The following is a 15321-nucleotide window of genomic DNA, read 5'->3' as shown; positions in this document are numbered from 1 at the left end:
GGATGACCACTCCTTCCATGATATATTTGCCCTTAACAAAGGCAGTTTGTAAGGGCGAGATAATTGGATTGACAACCTTGTTGAGTCTGTTCATTAGGACTTTAGTAATGATTTTGAAGCTAACATTCAAGAGGCAAATGGGCCTGAATTTTAGTCTAGCAAAATCAACCACCCCCCTGTGAAAATCATCTAAGATATTCTTTAGGTCATTTTTAATTAAGTCCCAGAAGTTTTGATAAAACTCAATAGCAAATCCATCAGGACCTGGGCTTTTGTTTTTTTCCATAGATAAGACTACCTCCTTGATCTCCTCCATAGAGAAGTTTTTAATCAATTCCTCTTGAGTTTGAGGGGAAATTTCTGTAGCCCCTTGTATATTAAGGTTTATACTAGAAGTCTCAGCTTGACCAAAGAGGTTTTTATAAAATGTGGTAATGTAGTCCATTAGTTCTTTTTCTCCTTCAATCACTTCCCCATCTTGTTCCAATTTGATGATTCTGTTTTTTCTTCTTCTACCATTCACTTTAGCACGATAGTATCTGGTATTAGAATCTCATTCTTTAATTTCTTTATCCTTATATCTTTGCAGCCACTTGGTTTCTTCTAGTTTGAGGATCTCTTTCAACTCTCTCCTCAATTATTTTTCCATAATTCTTTCCTGGGCGTGCATTTTTGTCCATAATATCAAGCATGTTTAATAATTCCTTTTTCCTCTTCCTGTATATAGCATTTGCATTTAAAATCTAGCCTTTTATTTTCTGTCTAATATTCCTAAGCTTCTTTTGTCAGGTGTCCAAGCTGGACCCATTACATTTCACCTCCCAATTTTTTTCAACAAATACATTAAAGCCCTCCATGTGCATCCAGGCATTCTCAAATTTGAATATAGGTGAGGAAGTTTTCTATTCCCCTGAGTCTAACAGTAGAGGGGTATGATCAGAAATCTCTCTCTCTCTCTAATGCAGTAACCAAGGTCATGGGATTTTTGTCTTCCCAATCTGGGCATATAAGTACTCTGTCCAGTTTCTCATAAGTGGGTTCTGGCAGATTATTTGCCCAGGTATATTTCCTTCCACTAATGGGAATGTCTCTCAACCCAGCATGTTCAATTATCGCATTAAAAACAAAACTAAAGTGATCAACCCCTCCAGGTTTATTTTTTCAGCACTATTTCTGATAATGTTGAAGTCTCCCCCAATGACACAGGGAAGGGGGTTATCTTGATAAATCTTGGATAATTCAGCTAGAAAAGTTGCTTTTCCTTCTTTTTGAGAATCACCATAAACAGTCACCAAATTCCAGCTAAATTTAGCTTTTTTGTCAAAGAGAAGTGTCCTGACAAAGTATGTGCCCTTTTCAACTTGCAACAAATCAAAGGTATCATTATTAATCCCAATTAAAATCCCCCCAGATTTTCCTCTAGGGGCAATCCATTCCCAAAGAAAATATCCAAGTGTTTATCTACAATGGTTTCCCTAATAAAATTTCTTGTAATATCCTGTCTAATCCCTCTCACATTCCAGAACATCCCTTTCATTGTTTCTTTTTCTTTTTTCTCTTCCCCCCCCTCCCCAATTGATGTGACATGCTTCCCAGCACTAGTAGCTGAGGTGCCAATCTTAATTTTCCTACTACTAGAAAATATTTTCTTCAATCTATCATAGTATTCTAGTTCACACTCTGCATCAGAGTGATCATCCCCTGAGCATAAATCTTCTAATGTAGCATCAGCAATATCAATAAGATCTGGAGAGCTTTTTGATTTTTCTTTCTCTTCTTGATTTTTGATATTCTGAAGATATAGATATCTTCTAGCCTGTTCCATATTGGAAATCAGGTCTAGGTTTTGGTTAACCAAATCAATAGTACATCCTAGCTCAACACCCACTTTATTTGCCATCTCAAATAAGGAAATTATTTCTTCAGAAGTAGATGCAAAATTACCATAATTGTCTTTCAGCAGCTCTTTCTTTGGCCAAATCTTCAATCTTAGCATCTTTTTTGTCCAAGTTCCTATCACTTCTTCTAGTTGGTCCATCCTTGTCCTTGTCTTTATCATCTTTGGCAGAAATCCCCAGTTTTGACCCCAGAGACTCCACAGAGTCATGACTAGCATTATAGTCCACAGTTTCTGTGTAATTATCTTTAGTTAGTGGGTCCTGTGGAATATCTTTGTCAGGGTCATTCTTCTCTCCCAGGTCCTCTTCAGAAATTTCTTTTTCATCCCACAAATCCACCTTTTCCATACATCTATCTATCAGTTCTTGTTGTTTTTTTATCATCTCTACCATCCTGCTTTTCTCTTCTTCCCAAGAAATGTGTTTTTTCTCATCCACTGCTCTCCAGGCCTCTTGTTTGTATTTGTTCTCCTCCATTTCCTGCAGTTTATGTAGCACTCTATCCAGATCAGCCTCCACCTTTTTCCTCATTCCAACCTCAGCCAGATATTCTTTCTAAGTGATCAGAATTTCATCATTTCTCTTCTTCATTTCTTCAAATTGGTTCAGCCCTATACTTCCAAAAGATATGTTTTATTTGTTCCCCTCTGCATCAGCTCCACCAATTTTAATCTTCTTTCTCATGTCATCTAGGTCAACCTCCTTACTTGTCTCAAGAACATCATGGTTCCTTTTGTCCTCATACCAGCCCTGCTCCATCACCCTTTCAAGCTCCAAAGCCACTCTGTATCATGAGATCCTTGTCAGTCACCTCAGTATGCTTAGGGATTTTTTCAAAGTCTCTCACCCCCACCTTGGCTCTAATTTTCTCTTGCAGGATGGTTGTCATGTCAGTCTCCAACACTGGACCAATGGTAGCAGCCACCTCACAAGCACCAAAAAAATGTCTGAAGCATTCAGGCATCTTGCCAATTTTCACCCACACAGTGTGTAGCTTCCCAATAGCTTGAGTGTCATAGGTCCAACTGTCAACATTAATAATAGCCTTTGTCCCTAAGAGATTGAAATTCCCAAACTTGTGTAGTTTAATCAGTCTGCTTTTATTTGGAAATCTCATAAGATAAGCCCTGTCTCCATGTTTTTTGCATCCCCATTGCCAGTCCCACTTGAACATGTAGTTGAATCCCTCAAGAAATTGTGTCTCATTAATCTCCCCAGAAGCAATAGTGACGATTGCCATTGGGTTAATCTGCTCACTACTCACCACTTCCTTAGAATTTTGTATCAGCAGCACTCCCAGTCCTCTGGCTGCATACCCAACATATTTAGGCAAAGGCTTTATTTGCTTCAGCCAGTTGCAATCCTCAATGATGTGAGAATTTTTCCCACATATTATGCAGTTTGGTAGTTTACAATCCCTAGTGTGGTGTCTGAAGTCTTTGCATTTGTTGCACATTATTCTAAAATTGTTACCACCCTTATTCAGATCAGCCCCCTCTCTCTGTGTCATTCTTCCAGCACCCCCCCCCAGTTGTTCTGGTTTTGTCTGAATCTTGACCCGGCATCAGTCTCTCCTCCTTTGATATTCTCTCTGTTATGAGTGTAATTTCCTTTTTCACTGTCACCCTCAGGTTTTCCCCCCATCGGCCTGATTTCCTATTCCAGTAGCTGCACCTGCCCCCTGCTGTGCCATCTGGGCAAGGAGTGCCCCAAACCACTATTGTTGCTGAAGAAATTCAAAAGAGGGGTTGAACAATTGGACAGGATCTTTACCTTTGTCTTCAGATCCAACACGACCAACCTCTTTTCTGTTCCCCCCTCTCTCTCTCCCTTTGTCTCCAGTAGCTCCCTTTGTTTCTGATATCATCTCCTCTCCTCCACTTTCCTGATAATTTGAAGAGCCAGGTGCGGATCTGGGTCCAAACCCATCGGAAGCCCTGCTAAACTGTTGAGGATCCCCTTTGAATTTGTCAATCTCTTCCTCTTTCTTTCTGTAGTGGAACCCATCTCTTCCTCCTTGATTCGATCTTCCTCCACCCCGGTTCCCACCGAAGCACCTGTTCATCTTGTCTACTTCCTCTGTTTCTAGTGGCGGCGGGAGGGGGGAAACCCTAAATCCTCGAGGGGATCACACTCTCCTCCCCACAGGGAAAGAGGTTCGCTAGTTATATTATTAAAACTTTTAGAAAGCGTATTTGTAGAAGACGTCTCCCCACATTTCCACTTTTGCCCCTTTTCCTCTCCATCAATGATTCCTTCTTTCATGACAGTATTACCCTCACCAGAACATCCCAGACCCATCTCAATTTCCATTTCATCAATAAAACTTTTACCCTATCCTCATTAGACCAGAAATCTGGAATTAGGGCATATTGCTTTTTGCTCATCTTATCTATGATAATTTTACCAAGCAGAGCTTGGTTTGGTGTAATTTCAATTTCATCCCCTCTCTCATAGCCAGAGTCATCACCATATTTATCCTCAAATTTATCCCTATTTTTTGCAGCTATCAGCCGCTTTTTTTGTTTTTGATTCTTCTGTCCCCCCTATTGATGTAGGTTCAATAGAATATTTGGAATTGGGGGAAATTGTACCTTGAGATTCCAGCGGGAGCCCAGTCTCCTCGTCGGAATCCTCTCCAGCGAGCAGCCAGAAGCGACTGCCCGCCGGTGAGATCCCTACCCCCGACCCTGGGTGCGAGTGAGACTGAGCAGGCGTGGTGAGCGGCGGGGGAAGCGCGACGACCTCCTCAGAATCACCGGCATCTTCAGCTTCTTGTTCTTCGAACCAGGCTTCGTTCCTCCCTCGCCCTTGCCGATCCCCAGATCTGCCCGCGCCTCCACCGCCACCGGAGAAGCAGGCCTCGCCGCCATGGCCACCGCAGGCACCGGTGCAGGGAGGCCCATCACCGCACCAACCACGAATCCCGATGGGCCCGCCGGAGCACGGCGGCGTGAGCGGAACGACACCCACTTCATTGCTTGCATTGCGTCGTCCGATTCCGCCTCCTCCATCGCCCACAGCAGCATCCTGAGCGTCCCCACCGGCTCGGCCGTCGGTGTGAGGCGCCAGTCTTCCGCCTCGGTGAGCTTCCTGTAGGCCACCCCCGCTGCCTCCTTCTGATTTCTCTCCGTCGAGAACCTGGAGTTGATCTCCATCAGCTTCGACAACTTTGATTCGTCCCCGTCTGCAAACACCCGAGCCCTCGCCTCGAGTCTCAGCTTCCAGGGCTCCATGGTTATCCTCTGACGGATCGCTCGCTTGTGGGAGAGGAGGGGAGTAGATCTCGTCGAGAGGGGAGGGAATGGCTGCACCGCACCGCGCCGCAGCTTTAATCCTCCTCCATTCCCGACGCTTCCTCTCCTCCTCCGCCTCGATCTGCGCGTCGTGCCTCGCCTCCGCCTCGGAACCCAGCGCCCTGTCTACTAGCACAATGTGACAAGGGAAACACACCTGCGTCCCCTCCCCGATCGAAAACTTCCCGTGTACCCGCATCGAGTCGACGCGCACCCCTGATACGTCTCCAACGTATCTATAATTTTTTATTGCTCCATGCTATTATATATTCTGTTTTGGATGTTTAATGGACTTTATTATACACTTTTAAACTATTTTTGGGACTAACCTATTAACCCAAGACCCAGTGCAAATTGCTGTTTTTTTGCCTATTTCAGTGTTTCGCAGAAAAGGAATATTAAACAGAGTCCAAACGGAATAAATCCTTCGCGAGCGTGATCTTTGGAACAAACTTGATCCAGAGGACTTGGAGTGGACGTCAAGAAATCAACGAGGAGGCCACGAGGCAGGGAGGCGCGCCCCTACCCTCGTGGGCCCCTCGTGGCTCCATCGAGCTATTTCTTCCTCCTATATATACCTACGTACCTCGAAACCATCCAGGAGCACCACGAAAACCTATTTCCACCGCGGCAACCTTCTGTACCCGTGAGATCCCATCTTGGGGCCTTTTCCGGCGCTCCGCCGGAGGAGGAATCGATCACGGAGGGCTTCTACATCAACACCATAGCCTCTCCGATGATGTGTGAGTAGTTTACCACAGAACTTCGGGTCCATAGTTATTAGCTAGATGGCTTCTTCTCTCTCTTTGTATCTCAATACAAAGTTCTCCTCGATCTTCTTGGAGTTCTATTTGGTGTAACTCTTTTTGCGGTGTGTTTGTCGAGATCCGTTGAATTGTGGGTTTATGATGAAGATTATCTATGAACAATATTTGAATCTCCTCTGAATTTTTTTATGTACGATTGGTTATCTTTGCAAGTCTCTTCGAATTATCAGTTTGGTTTGGCCTACTAGATTGATCTTTCTTGCAATGGGAAAAGTGCTTAGCTTTGGGTTCAATCATGCGGTGCTCGATCCCAGTGACAGTAGGGGAAATGACACATATTGTATTGTTGCCATCGAGGATAAAAAGATGGGGTTTATATCATATTGCTTGAGTTTATCCCTCTACATCATGTCATCTTGCCTAATGCGTTACTCCGTTCTTATGGACTTAATACTCTAGATGCATGCTGGATAGCGGTCGATGTGTGGAGTAATAATAGTAGATGCAGGCAGGAGTCGGTCTACTTGTCACGGACGTGATGCCTATATACATGATCATGCCAAGATATTCTCATAATTATGCACTTTTCTATCAATTGCTCGACAGTAATTTGTTCACCCACCGTAATACTTATGCTGTCTTGAGAGAAGCCACTAGTGAAACCTATGGCCCCCGGGTCTATCTTCCGACAACTAGCTATTTCTATCTCCATTTATTTTGCAATCTTTACTTTTACTCTTTATCATAAAAATACCAAAAATATTATATTATCATCTCTATCAGATCTCACTTTTGCAAGTGACCGTGAAGGGATTGACAACCCCTTTATCGCGTTGGTTGCAAGGTTCTTATTTATTTGTGTAGGTACGAGGGACTTGCGTGTGGCCTCCTACTGGATTGATACCTTGGTTCTCAAAAACTGAGGGAAATACTTACACTACTTTGCTGCATCACCCTTTCCTCTTCAAGAGAAAACCAACGCATGCTCAAGAGGTATCAACCCCGTGGTCGTCGATGAGGGCCAGCACAGGGGAATCACCACGCCAGAGCAGTACGCCTCGCTTGAAAATCATCAGCGCCGGCGTGGTGAGGTCGGCGACGAGGTGCACCGCCCACCGGCGGTCGAGCGGAGTCGCCACATGTGTCGTCATCTCAACATGAGTCGTCACATGCGTCGCCACATGCATTCCGAAAGTTGAGTTCTACTCTGAGCAAGTAGAAGTAGTATTTTCTGCTTTTGTACCACAGTTAATCAGCTTGGAGAAATGGCTTCTGCAGTACAAAACTGTGATGTTACAAAGCACTTGGATGAAACAGTGAGTTTCTTGTGTGACCTTCAGATTCTGAGATACGTTGTGTTGAGTTCCAAGTTGATAAGTACCACATGGCAGCTGCGGTTAGCTACATACAAAATAAGTAAGAAAACCATGTATTAAAAATTGCATACTCATCTGCAGTGGCTACATTACATGATGTCTGCGGCGACTGAGGCAAAATGGCAACGGAATCAATATGTGCCAACAGTTGAAGAATACATGACAGAAGCGCTTACCTCATACGGGATGGGCCCGATTATCCTCACATCACTGTATTTTGTCCAAAAGAAACTCCTAAAGCACATTCTCAATGACCCGGAGTACAGTGAGTTGCTTAGACTAATGGGTACATGTGGCCGTCTCTTGAATGATACTCAAGGCTTTGAGGTAATTTCCGTTCTATCTCTAACAAGTATTCATAGCAATGTTATCACTGCCGTGCAGATTAGTTTGACCCAGGGTAGCTCCTAATAAATGATCTCGTTGGTGCAGAGGGAATCCAGAGATGGAAAACTGAACATCATCTCACTGCTTGTTCTTCAGATTCCATGTCCATAGAAGCTGCTCAAGAGGCGACACAGGAGTCTGTAGTCTCATGTCGGAGAGACCTGCTAAGGATGGTTGTTAGTGTATGACGTGGGAATTACGTGTTGTATTCCTCAGGTGCAAACACACGTATATATGATGTACAGGCAGGCCATGACCTCAACTATATAAGGCAACTAGAAGGTGGGCCCAATATACAAATAAGCACAACACATATACTCAACACCCCCCCCCCCCCCCCCCCCCCCCGCGTAGTCGAAGCGGCACCGCGGCTGACGCAAAGACTGGACCGGAACTCCTCAAATGACGCCGTAGGCAAGCCCTTGGTCATGATATCTGCAAATTGTTGGAAAGTAGTGTAAAACATAGGGTTTGGGAAACTGGCTCGACACCCTAAAACGGGGTGTGGCTATCTCATTATATAGACGTACAAGAGGTACAATACAAGACATATACAAGGCATGTACAAGACTACGTATATACAGTCTAACACCCTCCCTCAATCTTAACTGTAGCCTGAAGTACAAAGTAAGTTAAGATTGCGCCTACAGCCTACAAGCTGTGGTTGTGGAAGAGGCTTCGTGAAGATGTCAGCAAGTTGATCTTTGGAGGAGATGAACTTGATACAGAGCAGTCTTTGTGCAACACGTTCCCGAACAAAGTGATAGTCAACCTCAATGTGTTTCGTCCTAGCATGAAACATCGGATTAGATGAGAGATACGTAGCACCGATGTTATCACACCACAGAACTGGAGGATGACCTGGAGAGACTCTCAGCTCCCGCAACAAAGACTGTACCCATATGATCTCAGCGGTAGCATCAGCAACAGCTTTATACTCAGCTTTAGTACTGCTACGAGACACGGTGGCTTGCTTGCGTGCATTCCAGACGATCAGGTTAGGACCAAAGAACACTGCATATCCCCCCGTGGATCGCCGATCATCAGGACTTCCAGCCCAGTCCGCATCAGAGAAAGCCGAAAGTTCATAAGACGGTGCAGACTGAAGGAGCAGACCATACGAAGCAGTAGAAGAAACATAATGCAAGATGCGCTTAACTGCCGAGAGATGAGTGGTACGAGGTGCATGCAGATACTGGCACACACGATTGACTGCATACGAGACGTCAGGTCTGGTGAGAGTGAGATATTGCAGACCTCTAACAAGACTGCGATACTCAGTGGCGTCATCAGCAGAAAGAAGGTCTCCATCAAGGGCAGACAACCGATCAGTGGCAGACATCGGAGTGATAGCATGTTTGCACTGGAGCATCCCAGCACGGCCCAACAGATCCATAGAGTACTTTTTCTGATTCAAAGTCAACCCAGTAGAGGACCGTGACACCTCCAACCCAAGAAAATAATGCAGATCACCCAAATCCTTGACAGCAAATTCCACACCTAATGCAGACACAAGGCGATCGGCAGCAGTATGGGAAGAACTGACAAGAATGATATCATCAACATACACCAAAAGATACATCGTCACCTCAGGGCGCTGAAGGAGAAACAGTGACGTGTCAGCAGTTGAGGGAATAAACCCAAGAGCCCGAAGAGCAGAACCAAGACGAGCATGCCATGCACGAGGCGCCTGTTTAAGTCCATACAACGCCTTGACCAGACGACAGAGATGACGCGGACGCGTAGGATCAACAAAACCAGGTGGTTGACGCATATAAACCTCTTCCTCAAGAACTCCATGGAGGAAAGCATTCTGCACATCAAGCTGACGAAGCGACCAACCACGAGTAACGGCAAGAGACAGCAGTATACGAATAGTAGTAGGCTTGATAACTGGACTGAAAGTGTCTTCATAATCAAGACCGTACCTCTGCTTTAAACCTTTGGCAACCAGCCATGCCTTGTAACGCTCAATAGAACCATCTGCATGCCGTTTGACCTTGAACACCCACTTGGAGTCAATGATGTTGACGCCAGAGACCGGAGGAACAAGCTGCCAAGTACCATTTTTCAGCAAGGCCTGAAATTCCTGCTCCATTGCAGCATGCCAGTGAGGAATACCCAGGGCAGCCTGAAAATGACGTGGCTCTGCCGTGGGATCAGCAGCAGCATGAGCCACACATGCAGCAAGCCACACTACCGTCCCGTCTTTGCGTTCCTTAGGACAAAAAACACCCGACTGGCTGCGCGTGTGTGGTCGATGATGAACCACAGCGGGCGGTGCTGGCACCACAGGCGACGAAAGCGTCGTAGCCGAGACGGGGCTGGAGGAGCCAGAGTCAGCAGACTCAGCACCAGGTGACGTTGCCAGGACAGGCCCGCCAAATCCAGGCGACGACGGAGCCGAGGCAGGGCTGGTCGGCGCAGCTTCTGTGGCTGCTGGACCCCCTGCTGATGGGCCTCCTGCCTCGGGGCCCGGCGAGGGCGGCGCCTGTGGCCTGGCGGGCGAGCCAGGCGAGCCGGGCGCTGGGCCGGGTGACCCGACCGACGGAGCGGGCGACCCGAGCACTGGGGCGAGCGAGCCAGCCGACTGGGCGGCCGAGGCGGGTGCAGCCGCGGGCACTGCCGACACCCGTGGGGCGGCTGTGGACACATCGGGCTGACGGGCATGACCCGCCATGCATGGGCCATGCATAGGATCGACATGACCATCATGAGTGTCGTCCAAAACCTCATCATCCAGGAGTTCAAGGCGGGCTCCGCGTCCGATACGTGCAGCATGGTTAGGAAGCAACACAGGAGCATTTGCAACATCCACAAATTGGTCAGGCGAAGGTGTATGGGAGTGCACAGGTGGTAAACTAGTGGTAGAGTGGTTTGGAAGAGCACGAAACGGGAACACATTCTCATCAAACACGACGTCACGAGAAATGTAGACACGATTGGTGGGAACATGAAGACACTTGTACCCTTTGTGAAGAGATCTGTACCCAAGAAAAACACACTTCTTAGACCGAAACTCTAATTTACGCTTGTTGTAAGGCCGCAAGTGTGGCCAACATGTGCACCCAAACACTTTGAGAAGCGTGTAGTCTGGGATGTCACCGAGCAAGAGTTCAAGAGGGGTTTTCATTTTCAGTAGTCGTGAGGGAAGCCTATTTATCAAGAAACAGGCGGTGGAGAAAGCATCACTCCAGAACCGAAACGGGACGGAGGCATGAGCTAGTAAAGTAAGTCCAGTCTCTACAAGATGACGATGCTTACGTTCAGCAGTGCCATTTTGCTGATGTGTATGAGGACAAGACACGCGATGCGAAATCCCAAGCTTATTAAAAAATGAGTTGAGGTTGTGATATTCACCCCCCCAATCGGATTGAACATGAATAATCTTATGCTTAAGGAGACGCTCAACGTGCGTCTGAAACTGAATGAAAACATCAAACACATCAGATTTACGCTTGATAAGGTATAGCCAAGTAAACCGACTGTAAGCATCAATGAAACTGACATAATAATTGTGACCACTAACAGATGTTTGGGCATGACCCCATACATCAGAAAACACAAGCTCAAGAGGATGTTTCACAACACGACTAGACTCTGAAAAAGGTAGTTGGTGACTCTTGCCCTGCTGACAGGCATCAAAAATAGTTTCAGCACTCTTATTGGACACAACTGGTAGATCATGGCGATGCAGCACATGACTAACTATAGGAGCAGCAGGATGTCCAAGGCGCGCATGCCAGTGCGTAGGCGACACACGAACACCACTAAACACCTGAGGAGAAGACGGCATAGAAGATGCAGACGGTGCGTCAAGTGCATATAAGCCATGGCGAAGACGACCACTAAGCAGAACGGCCCTCGTGTCCCGATCCTTGATAAAGAAACGAAAAGGGTGAAACTCAGCAAGGACATTATTATCACGAGTAAGTTGAGGAATAGACAACAAACTACGCGTAGCAGAGGGAACTCGAAGGACGTTAGAAAGATGCAGTTTGCGAAAATTGTGTGCAAGAAGTGATGCCTGACCAACATGGGTGATGCGCATACCTGCTCCATTGGCGGTGTGCACCTGATCATGTCCACGATACGGTTCCTGAACGGAGAGCTTGCCCATCTCGCCGGTGAGGTGATTCGTCGCGCCTGTATCCATGTACCACACCGGATCAAGGGAGTATGACTGGGTGCGCCCGTGGTCGTGCCCTGTCACCGCAGCTGCAGCCTGCTTATCATTCCCTTTTCCATTATTGCCAAGACCAAGGAAGTATTGCTTGTAGCGTCTGTGGCAGCGAGAGGCAATGTGACGATCTATGCCACAAAGCTGACAAGCCTGAGGAGCACCGCAACTGGAACAACAAGCAACTGGGCGACTCCCTCCTGTGATAGTCGGCGCGTTGCCCCGCGAGGCTTGCGACGAGGGAGCCGGTGGCTTGCCACCTGATGGAGCCGGCTTCTGAGGTTTGCCGCGTGTGGCGGCGTTGGCGGAGACGAAGCTGGGTGAAACACGGCGCGCCTTGATGCGCTGCTCACGCCCAAGGAGGCGCGCATAGAGTTCACGACGCGGGAGTGTATCGTCTCAACCATGAACGTTCTCAATGAGATTATCATAATCATCATCGAGCCCGTTAAGCATAAAGGTGGTGAAGTCCGCGTCCAGAAGTGGCTGACCAACAGAGGCCAGGGTGTCAGCGAGGCTCGTCATCTTGTTGAAGTACTCTGTGATGCTGAGATCGCCAAGTTTGGTCTCACCCAGCTCAGTCCGTATAGAGTGCGCACGCGCCTGAGACTGAGAGGCGAAACTGGTGTGGAGGGCCGCCCACGCCTCCCTGGATGTAGCGGCGAAGAGGACCATCGACGAAACACTCGGTGTGAGCAAGGACTGGATGGCAGAGAGAATGGCCTGATCCTGCGCCACCCACGTGTGATATGCCGGATGGTGAGGAGGTGGGCATGGGATGGACCCATCAACGTAGCCCTCCAAGTAGCGGCTGCGGAGGAGAGGCAAGACCTACGCACGCCATGAAAGGTAGTTGTCCGGCCCGAGCTTAACTGGTAGCAGGTGCGAGAAATAAAATGGCGGCGGCGCCGTGGTTTGAGCAGTGTACGCCTGCGCCAGTGATGCATAGGGATCCATGGACGGAGCCATCTCTGGACGAGGGACCATCGCGTAGGGGTAGCCGGACGAGGAGGCAGCCATGGCGCCCGGCGCTGCAGGAGGGCCGTAGTCACCGTGCCCAGAAGCCACGAGGGCACCATGCGGCGAGGCAGCCGCACCCCCATAGGCCTGCGGCGGCAGCGCGGAGTAGTAGTGCTGCGGCGGCGGCGGCACCGCCGTGTAGGGGTGCGGCGGCGGTGCAGCGGGGGCCGATCCCGGCCAGGGATGCGACGGAGGCAGGGGGCACCGTAGGCGGCGTGCCACGGGTTGCTTGGCGGAGGAGGGCCACCCGTAGCCGGTAGCACCGCAGCGTCGGGCGGGGCAGCCAGATCGTCCCCGAAGCCCGGCGCCTGCAGGGTAGCGGGCGGCGGTAGGTTGGCGCCGTACGCCGCCGCGAGTGGCCGGGAGGCCAGGAAGGGCGACATCGGGGCGAGGGCCGGCGCGACAGCGGCGGCGGTCGAGATCGGCGCGGCGGCGACGGCGGCTGGAGGTGGTGCAGCGGAAGCCATCGTAACCTAAACTGATACCATGTAAAACATAGGGTTTGGGAAACTGGCTCGACACCCTAAAACAGGGTGTGGCTATCTCATTATATAGACGTACCAAGAGGTACAATACAAGACATATACAAGGCATGTACAAGACTACGTATATACAGTCTAACAAGTAGGACCGTGTGAAACACGAATATGGCCAAGGGCCACCTGTTCCCGAACAAAATGAATATCCAACTCAATATGCTTGGTCCATCAATGATGCACCGGGTTAGCGGAGAGGTAGACCGCTGAGACTTTGTCGCAATAGACCACCATGGCACGGTCAACGGGGCAAGAGAGCTCCTGAAGCAGCTGGCGAAGCCACGAACACTCACCGACGGCGTTGGCCACCGCACGATACTCAGCCTCAGCACTGGAACGAGAAACCGTAGGCTGCCGCTTGGACGACCACGAGATAAGTGAGGGTCCAAGGTAGACACAATAGCCCGAAGTGGAGCGACGAGTGTCAGGGCAGCCCGTCCAGTCTGCATCGGAGTAGGCGGTGAGGACGGTGTCAGCGGAGGCGTGAAGCGTGACGCCAAGATCCATAGTGCCATAAATATAGCGGAGAATCCGCTTGACGGCAGCCCAGTGAACGTCTCGAGGAGCATGCATATGAAGACACACCTGCTGCACGGCATACTGGATCTCCGGTCGAGTCAGAGTGAGGTACTGGAGAGCACCAACGATAGACCGGTAGAGAGCAGCATCTGAAGCAGGAGAACCATCCGTGGCAGAAAGCTTGGCCTCCGTATCAACAGGCGTAGCGGCGGGTTTGCAGTTAAGCATGTCGGCGCGCTCTAGGAGCTCGTGAGCGTACTTCCGCTAATGAAGGAAGAAGCCATCCGGATGGCGCACCACCTCGACACCGAGGAAGTAGTGCAAAGGACCCAAGTCCTTGATGGCGAACTCAGCGCGAAGACAAGCCGTGAGCTGAATGAGGAGACCAGCCGTACATGCCGTTAGAATGATGTCGTCGTCATAGAGCAGCAAGTAGGCCGTGCTAGAGCCCTGATGATAGACAAAGAGCGAGGCGTCCGAGCGGGTAGAGTGGAACCCAAGCTAGTGGAGAAACGCCGCGATGCGCTGGTACCAAGCGCGCGGTGCCTGCTTGACTCCGTACAAGGACCGCGAAAGCAGGCACACGTGGTCGGGAAGCGCCGGGTCAACAAACCCGGTGGGCTGCTGGCAGAAGACCTGCTCCTCGAGGTGACCATGGAGGAAGGCGTTCGAGACGTCCATCTGGTGCACCGGCCAAGCACGGGAGACCACAAGGTGGAGAACCATGCGTATCGTGCCGGGCTTGACAACCGAAGTCGATGCCAGCACGCTGTCGGAATCCACGAACAACCCAGCGTGCTTTGTAGCGATCAAGGGTATCATCTGGACGGAGCTTGTGTTTGAAGACCCACTTCCCGGTAATCTAGTTGGCGTGCCAGGGACGGGGAACAAGCTGCCACGTCCGGTTGCGCAATAGGGCGACAAACTCCTCTTGCATCGCAGCCATCCAGAGCGGGTCACGAAGAGCAGCTCGAACGGAGGACGGCAACGGCGACGGCTCAGAGGTGGATGCCGAAAGGACGTAGTCATCCGAGGCGTAGCGCGAGCTCGGCTGAAAGACGCCCGTGTGGGCGCAGGTGACTAGACCGGCCACAGGAACCGGGGGCGCCGACATCAGGGGCGCCGGGGGCGCCGGGGGCGCCGAGGGGAGCGCCAACACTGGGGACGCCGGGGGCGCCAAGGGGGCTGCGGGGGCCGCGGGTGCCGAGAGGGCCGTAGGGGGCGCAGGGCCGCGCCCCCTCAGCAGCAGCAGCAACAGCAGTTCCAGGTGCCCCTACCGTGGGCCTCCGGCTACAACCCATGGACCGGTGTCGTTCATGCCTACACCAGCGCGGCACGGGTG

This window comes from Triticum urartu, chromosome 2 (genome assembly GCF_003073215.2).
Source record: "Triticum urartu cultivar G1812 chromosome 2, Tu2.1, whole genome shotgun sequence".
In the NCBI taxonomy this organism is placed as follows: Eukaryota; Viridiplantae; Streptophyta; class Magnoliopsida; order Poales; family Poaceae; genus Triticum; species Triticum urartu.
Note: the sequence above shows the minus strand (reverse complement) of the source record.